The sequence below is a fragment of the Peromyscus eremicus genome, chromosome 3, assembly GCF_949786415.1.
Source record: "Peromyscus eremicus chromosome 3, PerEre_H2_v1, whole genome shotgun sequence".
In the NCBI taxonomy this organism is placed as follows: domain Eukaryota; kingdom Metazoa; phylum Chordata; class Mammalia; order Rodentia; family Cricetidae; genus Peromyscus; species Peromyscus eremicus.
In genome coordinates this window covers 99,395,856-99,409,972 of record NC_081418.1, presented here as the reverse complement: position 1 = coordinate 99,409,972, position 14,117 = coordinate 99,395,856, and the positions used below count along the sequence as shown (strand labels likewise).

Below are 14,117 nucleotides of genomic sequence, written 5' to 3'. Positions count from 1 at the left end.
TATTGAGATGGTAGTTAGTTAGTAAGACAACATATGTGCATCGAAAATTTTAAAAAACAAATCTTTCAAATGGGTGATGGTTTCTAAAAACTATTATTTAGCAGTCTGGTAACCTAGCTCAGCAGAAAAAGATGACTGCCACCAAACCTGATGGCTGGAGTGTGATCCTTGGCACACACTTAGTGGAAGTAGAGAACTAACTCTGGCCACAAATATAAATAAATGTTTAAAACTGTTGAGGTTTAGCCGGGCGGTGGTGGCACACGCCTTTGATCCCAGCACTCAGTAGGCAGAGGAAGGCGGATCTCTGTGAGTTATAGGCCAGCCTGGTCTACAGAGTGAGTTCCATGACAGGCTCCAAAGCTACACAGAGAAACCCTGTCTCCAAAAACCAAAACAAAACAAAAACTGTTGGTTTTTTTTTTTTTTAATTGCATCATATATGTGTGTATCTGTGCTTATGAGTGCAGGTGCCAGTGGATGCCAGAAGAGAGGATGTTGAATTCCTAGAACTGGCATTACAGGTAGTTGTGAACTGCCTGACATGGTGCTAGGAACTGAACTATGAAAGAACAGTACATGCTCTTAACCACTGAGCCTTCTTTCTGGTCCTTCTTTTCTGTTTTTTGCTTGTTCGTTTTGTTTTGAGATAGAGTCTCACTATATAGCCCTGGCTTGCTTGGGACTCAGAGATCTGCCTAACTCTGCTACTGAATGCTGGGATTAAAGGCCTGTTTTAGTTACTGTTTTATTGCTGTGAGGAAACACCATGACCAAGGCAACTTATGACAGAAAATATTTCATTGGGGGCTTGTTTACAGAGGGTTAAGTTTATTATCATCGTAGCGGAGAGTGTGGCAGCAGGCAGGCATGGTACTGGAGCAATAGATGAAAGGGGAAGGGAGACAAAAAGAGGCAGAGCCTGGCATGGGCTTTTGACCCTAAAAGCCCACCCCCAGAGTCATACCTCCAACAAGGCCACACCAAATTCTTCCTAAATAGTCCACCAATGGAAGCAAACAGTCAAACATATGGCCTATGGGAGCCATTCTCATTGAAACTGTCACAGAGAGCTATTCCATTTTATTCCAGTCACTATAGTCTGACTGGTATTTTTAAGGTTGGACAAGCATCCTCCAAAACCTTAAGTTTTCAGTCTTAATGAAATGAAGATGTTGCAGCTGAGCAGGATTTTCTCCCTTTGAGACCTTAGTCATGTGACTATATGATAAAGGAGGTCAGCTTTTTAGCAAGGCATGGTGATAGATGCCTGTAATCCTAGCACTTAGAAAGTTGAGGCAGGAGAATGGCCATGAGTTCTAAATCTGGCCTCCATAGGCATCTGCACATATGTATGTGTAGCCACACTAACATACACATAATTAAACTGTTATTTTTTTTTGTTAAGCTTTATTTTTGTTATTTTTAAATTATGTGTGTATATGGGGGAGTAGATATCTTTTAAAAAAGAAATGTGTTTGAGAGGCTGGAGAGATGCATCAGCAGTTAGAACACTGGCTGCTCTTCCAGGGGACCTTGGTTCAGTTCCTAATGGTGGCTTTGAACCATATGTAACTCCAGTTTCAGAGAGTACAGTGTCCTCTTTTTATCTTTATTTATTTATTTTTTTTATTTTTTTGGTTTTTCGAAACAGGGTTTCTCTCTGTAGTCTGTGTAGCCCTGGCTGTCCTGGAACTCACGAGATCGGCCTGGATTAAAGGTGTGTGCTTCCACCGCCCAGTCAAGATGCCTTTGAAAGTCACCCAAAGTTCTGAATTCCATCAGTGAGGTGTTTTTTCGGCTGGTTAATTACAGTACAATACAAGAATTAAAAGAAGGGACTTGGTCTGTGTGAGAACCAGTTACATTTTAAGTTCTAATCATTATGCCTAAGAGATCCTTGAAACATAAATGCCTTTGATCTGCAAGCCCCTTGCCCAAGGACAGATAGTTTCTGAAATGCTGGAGGCTACAGTTTATGGGAGGTGACAAGCCACATGTTTTTCACTCCCCTAAATAAGTTTCTTTGACCCATCTGTACCAATGTGCTTGATCACTTGTGTAGGTGGTTCACAGGCAGGAAACACATTAGGATGTATGCTTGGCCCTGATTGGATGTAGGCTGGAGGTATGTCAGCATGTATGCTTGCCCTAATTGGACTTGATAGGAAATGCAATTAATTTTGGGGTTTGCTTCTTAAACCCTTGCCATACGTGATTCTGGGCCATTTCCCAGGAACCTGGGTATGGACCTGGCCAGAGCCCATCCACCTGGCTGGTATTTAATGAAAGCTTGCTTCAAATTTGGCTTTAAACTGTGGTAGTAGTCTTATTCTCGATCGGAGGGATTAAAGGCTGAAGAGGAGGCTCAGTAGTAAAGAGCACTTAATGCTCTTGAGGGGACCAAGTTTGGTTCTCAGTACCCACATTGAGCAGCTCACAACTGCCTCTGACTCTAGCTAGAGGATCTGGTGCCCTCTTCTGTCCACATGCACTTCATTCAGGTGCACAAACCAGTGGTTCTTGGGGGTCAAAACCCCCTTGGGGATCGCATATCAGATATCCTGCATATCAGGTATTTACATTACGATTCATAACAGTAGCAAAATTACAGTTGTATTGTAGTATGGTTAGGGGGTCACCACATGAGGAACTGTATTAAAGAGTTGAAGCATTAGGAAGGTTGAGAACCACTGTTATACATATGTACACATAATTTTAAAAATAATAAAAAAAAATGAACTTAGAGCAAGTTGTTTGTACCTTTCTGAAATCCACAGCATAAATAGTCTTTGAATAAAAGCTTTCAAATGCAGATGGGTGAATTGTGTGAAGCAGATTTCAGTTACAGGATAACTGTATTTAGGTAGTTTTCTAGACATGAATGTCCCTAACTAGAGTCTTCTAGAATCTGTTTTGGATTTGGTAAAGATTGTTTTTTTGTTTGTTTGTTTGTTTGTTTGTTTTTGAGCCAGGGCCTCATATAGCCCAGGCTAGTCTCAAACTTGCTATGTAGGCAGTATTTTCTGATCCTCCTGCCTCCACACCCCATTTTCTGGTATCACGGGTATGTGCCACTCTGTCCTGTCTTATGCAGCCCTGAGGAGCAAAGGCACGCTGTGAAAGCTAAACAAGGACTGTACCCACTGAGCAGCCCTTGTGGCATGTGCTTGTTGGCATTTCTCCAGGGACCCTCTAGATAGGTTTTGCTCTGCTGCCACACTTCCATTGGTGTGTCTTTATACAGATGCTCTTCATTACCTTCTGTTTACTTCTGTTTGCTGGACCAAGTACTAGCAGGAGTACGAAAGGGAGGTGCTGCCATAGCTCCAGGGATTGAACTTGACTGGGGTAGCAAGGGAATGAAGTAAAAACAGACACAGAGGGCTGGAGAGATGGCTCAGTGGTTAAGAGCACTGGCTGTTCTTCCAGAGGTCCTGAGTTCAATTCCCAGCAACCACATGGTGGCTCACAACCATCTGTAATGAGATCTGGTGCCCTCTTCTGGCCTGAAGGGACACATGCAAGCAGAACACTGTATATGTAATAAATAAATAAATCTTTAAAAAAAAAAAAAACAGACACAGAGATGCAAAGAAAAGCTGCTTGTCTGGTGAACTGGACTAATGAAGAAACCTCAGCACTCCAGAAGCCCAGGGTGTTTATTACACACAGCTGAACAGAAAGGCAGGGGTTATGGTGTACAGGGGGATCAGGAGGCAGGTTCAGCTGATCTTGGTAGGAACAGACTCTTCAGAGGGAATAGCTGTGGTGTCCATTTTCAGTGCACACTGTCAACATTTGCACTCAGACTTCTGAGGAAGGCTTTGCCATCTCTCTGAGCCTCACCTGGATTGAAGAGACAGCTTTGCCATTTTCCCATGGGTCTATGGCTAGGGCCTGTGACATAGCCGTGTCAACAGCTCACACACACTCAGGGCTTCCTCTACTACCTCCCTAGAGCGACCTTCTCCAGGTGTCACAGCTGCTTCCTTTTTGGGTACAGTAATGAATTATTAAAGAAGGTGGGAGATAGAGAGGTGACTCAGAAGTTAAGAGCATTTGCTGTTCCTGGAGAGGACCTGGATTTAGTTCCCAGCACCCACATGGCAGTATACAGCAATCTATTCACTCCTGTTCCAGTGGATTCAGTAGCCTCTGTGGGCCCTGCAAGCATGTGCACTAGTACATGCAGGCAAATTACTCACATAAAACTTAAAAATTAATGCTGGGTATGGTGGCTCACACCTTTAATCCCAGCACTCAGGAGGCAGTGACATGCAGATCTCTGCGAGTTTGAGGCCAGTCTGGTCTATAAATTGAGTTCCAGGGCAGCCAGAGCTGTTACACAGAGAAACCCTGTCTTGAAAAACATAATTAATCCTAAAACAAAAGCAGCAGCCACAGGGGCTGGAGTCTAAAGCTCAAGGGTAGTAGACCTTGTTTAACCTGCTTGGTGCCTGAGTTTTCAGTCCCTAGCAGTGGGGTAGGTTAGCCCTGGGTTCTCAGAGGGTCTGACCTGCTCAGAAAGAGTTCTGTGCTGGTCCTGAGCAGCTCCCTTGGCTCCCTCATCTGCTGCACAAAGGAATCTGGCTCCTGTTTTGCAATTTGCTTCTTAATGTATCTGGACCCCTGGGACTGACTTCACACCACCTTTCTGCTTTTCAAGCCTCACATTGTTTCAAATGGTGCATAAGAGGTCATTAAAACTACAGCATGCCTCTCAGTACCTGTTATAGTTTAGCTTTTACTCAACACCATAGAATCCCATCTCCATTCCCACATAAACCCTTCAGTGCCACAATGACCTGTGTTTGAATGAACAGTTTATTAGGAGACAAAGGTCAAAAAGAGATGCTGGGGCTAGAGAGATGGCTCAGCTGTTAAGAGCACTTGCTTCCAGGCACCCAAGTGGTGGGTCACAACCATCTGTAATTATAATTCCAGAGGATCTGATGCCCTCTCTGTCCTCCACCAGCACCAGGTATGCACAGGCAAGCAAAACACCCATGTACATTTTTAAAAGTTGTTTTAATTTTAAGGGAAATGGTGAAAGATTCATTAACAATGGTTGGAACAAAGTAAACACTGGCTAATGACTAGTGGGCAGACAATAGTCAAATAGTAAGTGTACAGAAGACAACTACTACTTGTGCACAGCAGGGAGAGAAGGAAAGAGAGCAAGGAAAACACACACTTGCAGCCACAGAGGAGCTCCTAACCCTTCCAAGGAGCCCATTACCACAGGATCAGGAATTTGCAGGCTAATGGAAGTGGAGAAACATTCCACCAGGTAGGGAGACAGCTGGAGTTGCCAGATACCACAGGGGACACACAATGCAGTGAAATGGCTTAACTGGCTGTCCTGTATTTTATGTCATTTGGAAAGAGTTGCAAGCTGGCACAGCCAGGGATTCCAAGAACTCTTTAGCAGGGAGAGCATGGTATGAGAATGCAGCTGACTGGTTTTGAGGACAGGGAGGTGAGGCTCGAGGGATCTTTCGTGAACCACTGTACATTGAATGAGAAAGACAAGAAACAGCACCCAGAAAGGAAGTGCCTGCACATGTCTCTGCTTAACAGCCTGCCACTGAAGTATAGGGCAAAGGAGAAACACAACCCAAAGCCAGGCAGAGAAATGCAGGTTTCGGGACTAGAGAGATGGCTCAGTGGTTAAGAGCCCTGGCTGCTTTTCCACAGGTCCTGAGTTCAATTCCCAGCAACCACATGATGGCTCACAATCATCTCTAATGTAAACTGCTGACCTCTTCTGTCATGCAGTCATTCATTCAAATAGAACACTCATATACATAAATAAGTACAAATTAAAAAAAAAAATTAGGTTTGGGGACTCTCCAGTCACCACTTAAGCCAATTGCTAAGCACTAACTAGGTATTGAAAAGCCATGTTTGCTGGGTGGTGGTGGCGCACGCCTTTAATCCCAGCACTCGGGAGGCAGAGCTAGGCGGATCTCTGTGAGTTCGAGGCCAGCCTGGACAGCTAAACAGAGAAACCCTGTCTCGAAAAACCGGGAGAGGAAAAAAAAAAAGCCATGTTTTCGTTACAAGGCAATTACCCAGATGATTCAAGTATGAATATGAATCTTCTTAAATGTAACAACAGATGAAAAGTGTGGGGAGGGGGATCGTCTCTTCTTTAACTCCTCCCTCCAGTTTCTGAATCAATATTAGGAAATTTGATCCCACAAAAGGCCACTTATACAACTGAGAAGAGTAAAATTTGGTCAGAGTAAAGTAATTTGTCTACAGCGCCACCATCAGTAAGTGGAGTAACTGAAAAATTACTGAAGAACTTAGATTTATTCTGTATGACTCTGAAAAACGAAAGAACAGACAGGCTATTTCGGCTCATTCCAAGAGGGAAGCGTTCAAGTAATAAACGTGCAAGTGCCAAGGGAGAGAAAGAACCATACAAGTGAAAGAGTAAGAGCGCGACGCAAACTCGAAATTGCAGCTGCTTTGCTAATAAGATAGAGCGTCAGTAGCATTATCTTCAGTACAGAATTGTTTCGGCTCGAAGTAGTCGGGGCCACCGGGAAGCCCCATAGGTGTTTTCTGTACCTCTAGGTCAAGCTAGGAAGACCAAGAACGTGACAACACGAGACTCTTCTGTGCTGCTTCGGTCACTAGATCATGTCCGAAAGGCACCGCTCTCAGCTGAGAACACTACAAATCCCATCGTGCCTCTCCAGCGGAGGTGGGCGGGCCCTTGGTGCACGTGGGCGACCCTGACCAATAACGACTGTCGTTACAGCAAACAGTTTGGCCGCGTTTGTAAAAGGCCGCAGCAGGCAAAGAGAGACTCGGCGAGGGCGGTCGCCAGCGAGAGGTCCCTAGAGGTGCGAGGTAGGTAAGGGAACTCTGTGTGCGAGGCCGGGAGCGGCCGGACACGGCCTGGGGTGGGGGTCAAGGCGGAGAATGTGTTCTGGGGACTGCGTGTCGGGGTGGTTACACTTCTGCTGGGGCTCACATAGCACCGGAAGTGGGCGTCGTGCAGAGGATGCCGGGATGCAGGTCGCATGGGAAGTGCGTGTGGTAGCCGGATGGTCCCGGAAGCTGTACTTAGGCGCGCGCTCCTAAACAACACTGTGGGACTGAGGCCCGGATTCTGTGATCTGACAGCAACCGACCTGATCCCCACACTCAGTAAAGGCCTACGAGCTTTGACGCTTCGGTCCAATTCGACAGTCTCATCCCTAAAATGGGTAAATAGCGCCTCCACAGGTCCCTTCAGTGAATGCGCCTACTCCAGCAGTTCCTTCTCACCTGGGGAGCGCTAAACACGCCCCAAACCAGCGTCCCCTACACCGACCAGCTCTGCGGCTGGGTGGCACCAAGGCGAAACCTACCTCGTTCTGGGTTCCCTCTCCCAGCGCCAGGCGCTGTTCATCCTCTTGCTAAGGAGAGACGACCATCCCGAGACCCTTCAGGTTTCCAACGCAGCTCCTTCACAAGTCACGCTCCTTGTGTATCCTTTCAAGACAGAGTCTGCAAGCCGGGCTCGGTGGCGCTGCCTGTCATCCCAGCACTCGGGAGGCAGAGGCAAGAGGATCTCGAGTTCGAGGACAGCTAGGCTAGGTAGCAGACCCTACCCCCCCCCCCAAAAAAAAAAGAACTAGCTGGGCGTGGTAGCGCATGCCTTTAATCCCAGCACTCTGACTGAGACAGGCGGGTGTCTCTTGAGTTCGAGTCTAGCTTGGTCTAGGAAACCCTGTCTCGGAAAGAAAAAAAAAAGGAAAAAGAAGAAAACTCTATAATGAGTCGTAGTGGTATATGTTTTAAAATTCAGATAGTAAAAAATGAAACGTAATTCTCCGTTTCCCAGGGCTCAAATCACTGCTGAGGCAATAGGCATCTATACTGTGTCCTTAATTTCTTTTTTTAAAAAGCGTGTGTGTGTGTGTGTGTGTGTGTGTGTGTGTGTGTGTGTGTTTGTTTTCCCAGTATGCCAAAGGAGTTGGATTCCCTGAAATTAGAGTTATAGGAAATTGTGTGCCCCGCAGATGTGGGTGCTGGCAACCGAACTTGGGCTCTCTCGAAGAGCAATACATGCTCTTAACCACTGAACCATCTCTCCAGCCCTACCTTCCCACCACCATTAATTTCTTTTTAAAACAAAAAAAAATAGCATACACAAAGCACTACATCTTTTACACTCCACAGTATGTGTTGATAGGTGCTCCGTATACAGATCTCACTGATTTTTAGTGGCTTTACAATAAACTGCATATTACCTGGTTACACTGATCTTAGTTCTTTACTGAAACTCCTCTTCCTTTTCTGCAGTTAGAAAGTCTCACAGAGGGACCTCTGTGATTTGGAGGCCAGCTTGGTCAACAGATTGACTTCAAGACCAGCCCAGGTGTGCATAGTGAGACCCTATCTCAAAAAGGGGGCCGGAGTGGGGGTGCTGGAAAGATGTCGCAGTGGTGAAGAGTGCATACTGCTCCTGCAGAGGGTCTGAGTTCAGTTCCCAGCACCCGTGTCTGGTAGCTCACAACCACCTGTAACTGCAGTTCCAGGAGTATCCAGGGCACTCCTCCAGGAATGCCTGTGCTCATGCACATAGCCTGACACAGTCACACATATACATGTAATTAAAACAAAAATGAAAATATATACACATAAATTATGATATCTTAGAAGTGAAATTGCTAAAGTAAAGTGCTTATTACCTTTTTTTTTTTTTTTTTTTTTTTGGTTTTTCGAGACAGGGTTTCTCTGTGTAGCTTTTGCGCCTTTCCTGGAACTCACTCTGTAATCTAGGCTGGCGCGGACTCACAGAGATCCGCCTGGCTCTGCCTCTCGGGTGCTGGGATTAAAGGCGTGCGTCACCACCGCCCCTTATTACATATTTTTATTTACATCCTTTCCAGTAGAGTTTCCAATATGCCCACTAACAATGTAATAATGACTAGTTCACATTCTATTAATAGGTAATTACTTTCATCTGTTTCATTACTTTGCTGCTTTTTGGTTTATTTGTTTGATTTATAGAGCTAGGGATTAAATCCAGGGCCTTAAGCATACTGGCAAATACTCTACCTCTTAGCTTCATTTCCAATCTTTGTAACTCTTATAAAGTCCTTTCTGCTCTTTTCTGATGGCTTTTTTTTTTTTTAATTTAATTGGTACTAGGAATTGAAACTAGAGGCCTCCCCCGGTTAGCTCTCTATAACTAAACTATATCTCAGCCCTCTCTTTAAAAAAATTTTTAGCCGGGCGGTGGTGGCGCACGCCTTTAATCCCAGCACTCGGGAGGCAGAGCCAGGCGGATCTCTGTGAGTTCGAGGCCAGCCTGGGCTACCAAGTGAGTTCCAGGAAAGGCACAAAGCTACACAGAGAAACCCTGTCTCGAAAAACCAAAAAAAAAAAAAAAAAAAAAAAAATGTTTTAGACTTGTTTATGTATACGAGTGTCTGTTTACCACCACCCAGAGGCCTGGTATCCTCAGACTTGAGAAGAGGGCATCGGATTCCTTGGAGCTGGAGTTAGAGATGGTATGAGCAACCATGTGTGTCCTGGTAACTGAACCCAGGTCCTCTGCAAGAGAAAAAAATACTATGAACCTCTGCACCATCTCTCCGGCCTCCCCACCCCCTTTTTTTCTTAAAAAATTTACTTGTTTTTATTTTATGTGCCTGAATGTCTATTCATCGTTTCAGAGACCAGAAGAAAGAATCAGACCTCTGGAGCTGAAGTTACAGGCAGTTCTGAGTAGCATGTGGGTGCTAGGAATCGAACCCAGGTCCTCTGCAAAAGCAACAAGTGCATATAACCACTGAGCCGTCTCTAGATCTCCCTCTCTCTTTCTTATCCCTTTAGCATTTGAATTTCATTCTCCCTCTCTTTTTTAAGGTAGTGATAGTGTTATTGAAATGCTATACACATAAAATCAATTTTTAAAAAATATTACAATTCAAGAGATCTTATAAATCTACAGAATTGAAAATCATTTCACAGAGTTTATAATATCTTTCATCATCCTGAAAGAAACACTGTAACCATCACTACTCAGTCCCTCCTCCGTCCAGTCCTGTACCACTAGCCTCCTTCTGTTTTTACATATTTTCCTATTCTGGATGTTTCGCTCATGGAATCATACAATGTATGGGCTTCTGTATTGAACTCCTTTCATGTGGCGTACTGTTTCAAATGGCTAGTCGTGAGAAATCTTGCTCAATGTAAGTATCCAATAGAGATTTGCAGATGAAACTACAGTGAGATACCATATGATGCCCACTACAATCAGAGGGCTGAAATGAAGAAGACTGCAGAAATAGAAATCTTATGTTGCCTGTGGGAATATAAAGGGCACAGCCCCTTTGGAAAACAGCTTTTCAGGTTCTGAAAATGTTATGTTCAGAGAAGATAGCCATGTTTACTGTGTTTGAACATTAGTTTACATGTATTGAGCTATATAGCCCAGCATTGTGGTCCATACCTGTAATCCTATCACTTAGGAGGCTGAGGAAGAGGATTATTAAGAGTTCGAGGCCTGCCTAGGCTACCTAATATGTTCCAGGTCACAGAATAAAACCCTATCTTAAAAACAAAATAAAAGAAATAGTATATGGTACCCAATAAATACACACATGGGGGTCTTACACACGCTGAGCCAGTGCTCTGCCCTCAGGTGTACTACCTCCAGTCCAGTATAAGTTTATGTGAAAACACTTGACTACACAAGTATTTGTCCCAATGATCTCAGCACTATGTATGGTAGCCAAAAACTTGGGAATAAGCCAAATGTCTGTTGACTGATAAGTGGATAAACAAACATGACTTACTGATACACTGAAATACTGCATTTAACAAAAAGATTTTACAGGAATTAGAATAATAGCTCAGCAATTAAAAGTGCTTGCTGCTCTTCAGAGGACCAGAGTTTGGTTCCCAACACCGATATCAGGCTATCAGGTAGCTTTTTTTTTTTTTTTTTTTTTTTTTTTTTTTTTTTAATTGTATATACAGTGTTCTGTCTGCATGCCAGAAGACGGCAACAGATCTCACATTACAGATGGTTATGAACCACCATGTGGTTGCTGGGAATTTAACTCAGGACCCCTGGAAAAACAAGCAGCGCTCTTAACCTCTGAGCCATCTCTCCAGCCTCATCAGTCAGCTTTTTAACTGCATGTTACTCCAGCTCCAGAAGATCCCATACCCTCTTACTGGACTCTGTGCATATATTCATACAGACAGATACACAAATAAAAATACAACTCTGAAAACATTTTGAGTAAGTGGGTGTGGTTGCTCATGCCTTTAATGATTAGATTAATACAGCACTCAGGAGGCAGAGGGAGCTGATTCTCATTAGTTCCAGACCAGTTTGGTCTACTAGTGAGTTTCAGGCCAGCCAGGGCTACATGGTTAGACCCTGTCCCAGAAACAAAACAAAAAGACTACTTTATTTACAAGCTAGTACAAATATGCATGTATATATGTATTTGTAAATTTGTTTCTCCATTATTTTTATGCATAATTAGCAGTATATTATACATTCTGATTTTTACCTACATGTTTTTAAAGAATCACAAGCAGATTATCTTTTTTTATCCTTTTAATAAAAAAGCATTAAGTGGCAGAAAAGATGGTTCTTATGGTGAAGTTCCTGCCTGCAGAACCCACATATAGAGCCAGGCACAGAGGTGCATACCTGTAATCCCAGTGCTTGGGAGGCAGAGCCAAGAGCATCCCTAGGGTTTCCTTGCCAATCAGTCTAGACAAAATGATGAGTTCCAGGTTCAGTGAAAGACCCTGTCTCAAAAACTTAGGTGTAAGGTTAGAGATGATTCAGTGGTAAAGAGCACTTGTTGTTCTTGCAGAGGATCTGAGTTCAGTTCCCAGAACCCACATGGTAGCTCACAATCCCCTGTAACTCCAGTTCCAGGGCATCTGATGTGCTTTTCTGAACTTCATAGGCACTAGGCATGTATGTGGTGCACATACATACATGCAGGTAAAACATTCATACACATAAATCTTAAAAAAAAAAAATACAGTGGACCAGGTGTGGTGGTGCAAGCCTTTAATCCCAGCACCCAGGAGAAAAAAGCAAGCAAACTCTGGGAGTTCAGGCCAGCCTGGTTTACATATGGAGTTCAGGATAGCCAGGGCTGCGTATGGAGACCCTACCTTTAAAAAAAAAAAAAAGGTGTGAAACAATTGAGAAGGACACCCATTGTCAACCTCTGGCTTCTTACTTGGGACCACACTCACATTTACACATACACAGGAGTATTAAGTGTAGCTGGGCAGTGGTGGTACACACCTTTAATCCTAGCACTCGGAGGCAGAGCCAGGTGGATCTCTGTGAGTTCAAGGCCAGCCTGGTCTACAGAGCGAGTTCCAGGACAGGCTCCAAAGCTACACAGAGAAACCCTGTCTCGAAAAACAAAAAAAAAGAAGAGTTGGAGGCTGGAAGAGGAGAAGTTCAGGGTCATCCTAGGCTCCATTCAGTGTTGAGGGGGAGGTGTGGAGAGATGGCACAGCAGTTAAGAGCACTTACTGCTCTTCCAGAAGACACAGGTTTGGTTCCCAGCACCTACATTGTGGCTCACAACTATCTATAACTCCCGTTCTAGGGCGTCTGGTACCCTCTTCTGACTTCCATAGTCACCAGGCATGCAGTTGGTGCATAAATATACATGCAGGCCAAACAAACACTCGAACACATAAAAATGAATTTTCAAAAATTTCAGTGAAAAATAAGAAACCTAAAGCACTCAGAGATATTATGTATTACCATTAGGGAAGATGAGTGTGACCAGTTCGCTGCTGTGCCTTGTGCTCCTGTCAGCCCTGCATAATGCCATTACTATTGCTCTATTACTTTCTTGTTAGAAATTTCCATAGCAATATTTGATAAGGATTTCTCAAATAATTGTCAAAAATTGAGATGTGGACTCCTGGGGGCTTTTGCTTGTGCTGGTGTTCTGATGCTGAGGACTGGCCCCAGGACTTGATGTGCACTGTGTACATGCTCTGCTGCTGAGTTGCCCCAGCCCCTATTCTGCCTTTCTAAGTGGAAAGAACCATCTTTGTCATATGACAACTGTCTTCTCTTGTTTTGCTTTAGGCTGCCAAGATCTCTACCAGGTGAGCTGGAATCAAACTGGAACCCTAAGCAAGCTTTGCCAGGGGAAAAGAGAATGTCTGCATTGTTACATCAGAGATCAGCCTTCAGAAGACTTAGGCCAAGTGGCATATCTCACTGCAAATGAGCATGCCTGTCTCTGTGCTGTCTGATCATCACAAACTAATGAAGCACACTTTAGGTCTTATGGACACAGGTTCCACTCTTCTCCAGGTGCCCTGGCAGCTGGTACAGGTAGGACTGGGAAGGATTGGGTTGGGATTCTGGGGACCAGTAGAAGGAAAGGAACCCATCTTTCCTGTGCTCTGGTCCATTCTTATTGAGATAGGTTCTCATGTAGCCCAGATTGGCCTTGAACTCCTTTGTAACTGAGGATGACACTGAATTCATGTTCCTCTTGTCTTTCCCTCCTGAGTGCTGGGATTACACAGTGCTGGGTATGTACCACCATCTCCAGTGTATGTGGTGCTAAAGCAGCACCCTAGGCCCAGTGATTTGGGAGGCTAAGGTGGGAGGATCTGAGAGAATCTGAGACTAGCCTGGACTACTGTCTTAGTTAGGGCTACTGTTTCTGTAACAAAGCACAACAGCCAAAAAGCAATTTGGGGAGGAAAGGGTTTATTTGGCTTACACTTCCATATCATTGTTCATCATCAAAGGAAGTCAGGACAGGAACTCATGAGGGGCAGGAACCTGGAGGCAGGAGCTGATGCAGAGGCCAAGGAGGAGTGCTGCTGACTGGCTTACTCTGCTTATTTGCTTACTTGCTCTATCCTTTCTTTCTTCCTTTCTTTCTTTCTTTCTTTCTTTCTTTCTTTCTTTCTTTCTTTCCTCCTTTCTTTCTTTCTTTCTTTCTTCCTTCCTTCCTTCCTTCCTTCCTTCCTTCCTATCTTTTATTCTTTTTTTGGTTTTTTAAAACATATTTTTTTGTGTTTCTCTGTGTAATAGCCTTGGCTGTCCTGGGACTTTCTTTGTAGACCAGGCTAGCCTTGAA

The 14,117-nt window shown here is 44.2% G+C and overlaps 1 protein-coding gene and 3 long non-coding RNA genes across 5 annotated transcripts in view; 2 read left to right on the top strand and 2 right to left on the bottom strand.

The window, feature by feature from the left end:
* The first annotated feature begins 6,061 nt into the window (after window positions 1–6,061).
* Window positions 6,062–13,151, top strand: LOC131907149 (uncharacterized). 2 transcript variants are annotated; one of them, XR_009378301.1, is made up of 3 exons: window positions 6,062–7,599; window positions 8,308–8,383; window positions 13,106–13,151. It is a non-coding gene; the product is annotated as an uncharacterized LOC131907149 (long non-coding RNA). The 2 variants fall into 2 exon arrangements; XR_009378302.1 differs by lacking the exon at window positions 13,106–13,151 and adding an exon at window positions 9,687–10,555.
* On the bottom strand, window positions 7,648–9,561 carry LOC131907151 (uncharacterized). Its single transcript, XR_009378304.1, has 2 exons — window positions 9,449–9,561; window positions 7,648–7,732 (listed from the first exon to the last, which is right to left on the bottom strand). It is a non-coding gene; the product is annotated as an uncharacterized LOC131907151 (long non-coding RNA).
* Window positions 9,670–13,145, bottom strand: LOC131907150 (uncharacterized). The gene is made up of 3 exons (XR_009378303.1): window positions 12,773–13,145; window positions 11,684–11,746; window positions 9,670–9,774 (listed from the first exon to the last, which is right to left on the bottom strand). It is a non-coding gene; the product is annotated as an uncharacterized LOC131907150 (long non-coding RNA).
* The window catches only part of C3H2orf42 (chromosome 3 C2orf42 homolog), a 31,868-nt gene continuing 30,897 nt past the window's right edge, over window positions 13,147–14,117 (top strand). Inside the window, exon 1 of the mRNA XM_059258135.1 lies at window positions 13,147–13,357. The gene's annotated coding sequence lies outside the window, so the exon portion shown is untranslated. The remainder of the gene's footprint in view (window positions 13,358–14,117) is intronic.